Source organism: Corapipo altera, unplaced genomic scaffold (assembly GCF_003945725.1).
Source record: "Corapipo altera isolate COAL_440 unplaced genomic scaffold, ASM394572v1 59779, whole genome shotgun sequence".
In the NCBI taxonomy this organism is placed as follows: Eukaryota; Metazoa; Chordata; class Aves; order Passeriformes; family Pipridae; genus Corapipo; species Corapipo altera.
In genome coordinates this window covers 24843-28975 of record NW_020885243.1, presented here as the reverse complement: position 1 = coordinate 28975, position 4133 = coordinate 24843, and the positions used below count along the sequence as shown (strand labels likewise).

General features: G+C 54.5%; 1 pseudogene; it reads left to right on the top strand.

The window, feature by feature from the left end:
• The first annotated feature begins 2325 nt into the window (after positions 1-2325).
• On the top strand, positions 2326-3365 carry LOC113940284 (annotated as a pseudogene).
• The last annotated feature ends 768 nt before the right edge of the window (positions 3366-4133 follow it).

Below are 4133 nucleotides of genomic sequence, written 5' to 3'. Positions count from 1 at the left end.
TGGCCTCCTTGTCCCTGCTCAGCAGCCTGGCAGGTGCCACCCCATGGTCCTGCCCTTGGCATTGCACATCCCACATCCCAGTGCCCCAGGAAGAGCCCTGAGGAATGAGGCAGGGACAGAATCTGCCTTCCCAGGGGATGGGGGTCAGGACTTGGTCCTCTGGATTAAGGAAACAAGTCAGGGTTTATTCAGCATCAGAGCCACCTTTCCCTTGCTTGTCCATCCTTGTCATCACTGTCTGCAGTTTTCTGCTCTAACTGGAATCTGGGGACACATTCTCAGTTGTGTCCCTCAGTGAGACTCATTAACACTACAAGAAACTTTAGTGTTTCAATCTCTGACTTCTTGAGAAGTTGTTTGAACTTCCTCTCAGGGACTGAGTCTCATGTAAACAACATCAAAGTCCCCTGAGGGTCATGAAATGCCTGGGGCTGTTGCTGTGCTGCTGAGCTGGGCCAGGCTCCTGGCACACAGGGAGCTCCTGGTAAGCAAGAAGAGCTTCAAAGAGACAACTCTGCTGGTGAGCAGCTCCTCTGCACAGCCCAGTAGGGCTGAGGGCACTGCCTGCAGCACCCAGGGCACAGGAGAGAAGGCAGAGAGATGAGAGGCAGCCTGGGCTGGGAGGTGACTGAGCTCTCACTACAGCAGAAACCTTCCCAGGATTTGAAGGAAGAATTCTCTGGATGAAGAAATATTAAACTTGCCTTCCTGGATGGATCTCCTAAAGCTGGCACATCCCACAGCTTCTAGGATCTTTCAGCAGGACTCTCCCAGTTGCTGCAGTGCAGGGGAAGTGGCCATATGGCAGAGCAGGGCAGGAGCTGCAGGCAGCAAGGGCAGAGAGGAGAAGGGAGCAGGAGGTTCAAGGGATCCTGGGGTGGGAGGACAGGGCAGAGCTGCTCAGGGCAGGAACCTTGTCAGCCCTTTGCCACAGTCAGGCTGTGGCTGCAGAGCAGTGCAGGTGAGTTCCTGCAAGTGCCTCTGCCAGCTGCCAAATGGCAGCAGTGGCAGGAGCTGTCAGGATGGCTCTGCTAAATTTGCTGGGGTGCAGCAGGAGAAGCTGCTGCAGAGCAGGACTTGCTGCTGCCCCCTCAGAGGCCCAGGGCCAGAAGGTTCCCTGTGGCAGGGCTGGCTGTGGGGTGGGAAGGTGGGGGTGCAGCCAGGGGTGCCCAGGGCTGTGGTGCAGAGCAGGGTCCTGCCCCCAGGGCTCTGTGTGCTGGGGCAGGGACTCTGCTGCCTGCCAGGCTCAGCTCTCAGCCCGGCCAAGGAGCTGCCACGGGGCTGGGGGAGAAGGGCTGTGGGGAAGGAACAACTCCTGGGAGGGCAGAGCAGGGCAGAGTCTTTCTGATCTCCAAAGTGGGCTGCAGGGATGAGGGCTGGTCACAGCTCCAGATCAAAGCAGGAAATTTCCCAGAAGGTATTTGCAAGAGGCACAGACAGACAGGGGGTACCTTAAAGAAAATGAACCAGTTCTGTCAGTGTTATACTCTGGGTTGTCTGGGTGCTGAGTGTGACAGAGAAATCAATCTCTGAGCATAGGAGGAGACACTGAAACTTGAACTCTGTTAGATTAGAGGGAATTGAAGATGAGAGTATCAGACATCAAAACTGTCTTATAGACAGCATCAGTGTCACTTTCCCAGCCTCCTCAGGGTTGCTCTGACATTGTCATCAGAGCCTGCCCAGCCAGAGTTGCCCCTGGGCAGTGCCCTATGCTACTGGGAGGGCTCTGCAGGGCAGAGTTGAGTTCCCAGGGCTGGGATGGGCTCTGGCAGCACTGCCAGGGGCCAGCCCTAGGCCTGGGGAAGCAGCTGTTGGCAGGGACAGCTCCAGACAGCAGAGCCCTGGGCAGGGAGTGGGGGGCAAGTGCCCCCAGGGCCTGGGGGAGGGGGCGTTCAGGCAGCTCTGGGGGCCCTTCCCTGCAGCTCTGCTGGGAACTGTGTGCTGGGCCATAGAAATGAGGATTTCTGCAGTGGAAAAGAACCTTCCCCAGATGTGACAGTAAAAATAGAAACACAGATACAATTATTTTAAGCTCAGACTAAGCTTCTGCTCTGCAGCCCCAGCTCTTCTGAGTCATGGGTGTAGAGATGGAACTTTTGTATTCAAGGTCTCTTAAATCTGACATTCCTTGGGTGTGTGAGGATCCATATCCTCCATCAAAAAAGGATCCATGTCCCACTGCAGCAGAGCAAACCTGACTCCTTGGCAGTGCATTTGGTGAAATTTGACACATTGATTTATTTTAAAAACGGAGTGGCTTTTTCATAGAGGTCTGAACTGCCTTCTCCTTTCCTGAACAGGTCCTAGGCTAAGAAACAACAGATGTCCAACAGCAGCTCCATGCCCCAGTTCCTCCTCTTGGCATTGGCAGACAGGCGGGAGCTGCAGCTCCTGCACTTCTGGCTCTTCCTGGCCATCTCCCTGGCTGCCCTCCTGGCCAACGGCCTCATCCTCAGCGCCGTAGCCTGTGACCACCACCTGCACACCCCCATGGGCTTCTTCCTGCTCCACCTCTCCCTCACAGACCTGGGCTCCATCTGCACCACTGTCCCCAAAGCCATGCACGATTCCCTCTGGGGGACAAGGACCATCTCCTACTCAGGATGTGTTGCACAGGTCTTTCTGCTTGTCTTCTTTCTTCCAACAGAGTATTCCATCCTCACCATCATGTGCTACGACCGCTACGTTGCCATCTGCAAACCCCTGCACTACGGGACCCTCCTGGGCAGAAGAGCTTGTGCCCACATGGCAGCAGCTGCCTGGGCCACTGGCTTTCTCTATTCTCTGCTGCACACAGCCAACACATTTTCCCTGCCCCTGTGCCAGGGCAATGCCCTGGGCCAGTTCTTCTGTGAACTCCCACACATCCTCAAGCTCTCCTGCTTACACTCAGGCTACCGCAGGGAAATTGGGCTCATGGTGGTTAGTGCCTGTGTAATATTTGGTTGTTTCATTTTTGTTGTTTTCTCTTATGTGCAGATCTTCAGGGCTGTGCTGAGGATCCCCTCTCAGCAGGGAAGGCACAAAGCCTTTTCCACCTGCCTCCCTCACCTGGCCGTGGTCTCCCTGTTTGTCAGCACTGTCGTGTTATCCTACCTGAAGCCCCCCTCCATCTCCTCCCCATTCCTGAATCTGGCACTATCAGTTCTGTATTCGGTGGTTCCTCCAGCACTGAACCCCTTCATCTACAGCCTCAGGAATCAGGAGCTCAAGGATGCCCTGAGAAAAATGATGACTGGATGCTTTTCTGGAGCAATAAAGTTCCGGTTTTCTGGTGTGTAGCATTCAGAATGGGACTCCTTAATGGCCCAGTCTTCCTGTTCAGCTTTTTCATTGAGGTCATCAGGTTCTTCTTGCAATAATTTTCTGTGCAATGAAATATTATTGTCCATCTGCCTTCTAATTTAGTGTCTACCTACTGAATTTGACACTGACATGTATAAATGATGAATTGTGCTCACAGCATATTTCAATAAAATAAAGGTTCCTGCAGTGCCTTCTTTGTCCAAGACCCTTCTTTTTAGATGTTCCTAAAAGACAGCACACTGCAGGACAGGGTGTATTTGCAAACGGGAAGGGGACAATAATCCCAGCCCAGCAGCACTGCCAGGGAGCCGAAGGGCTTGGTCTTTGCAGAGCTGCTCTCTTGCCACTTCCACACTGTCCTCCTGAACCCCTTTCTCGCTGTAAGGCCTGAGTGCTCTCTGAGCACAGTCCTGGGGGCTGGAAGCCCTTGGAGCACAGACAGGGACAGGCCCTGGCAACTTGTGAAGCAGAGCTGGGCTCCCTTCCAGCATCTCCAGGATGCTGTGGGATCTTCTGAGGGCACTGCATGGACTGGGTCACTTCTTCTGTGACCTTGCTCCAGGGCTGGAACTCTCCTGCAGTGTCACCATGACACTCCTGCTCTCTGTTTTTCAGGTTTCATTTTTAGATCCAGTCTTCCCTTCCTGTTCCCAGGGACATCCTGGGAGTGCTTCAGAGCTGCCATCCTGGGGCAGCTCCTGCCCAGCGTGGGCAGGCACAAGGTCTCTCCACCTGCTCCTCTCCCCTCCCCAGTGCCACTGTTTTCTGCAGCCTCCTCATCCTCGCCCAGCACAGCCCTCCTGGCACAGTTGGACACAGCCCTT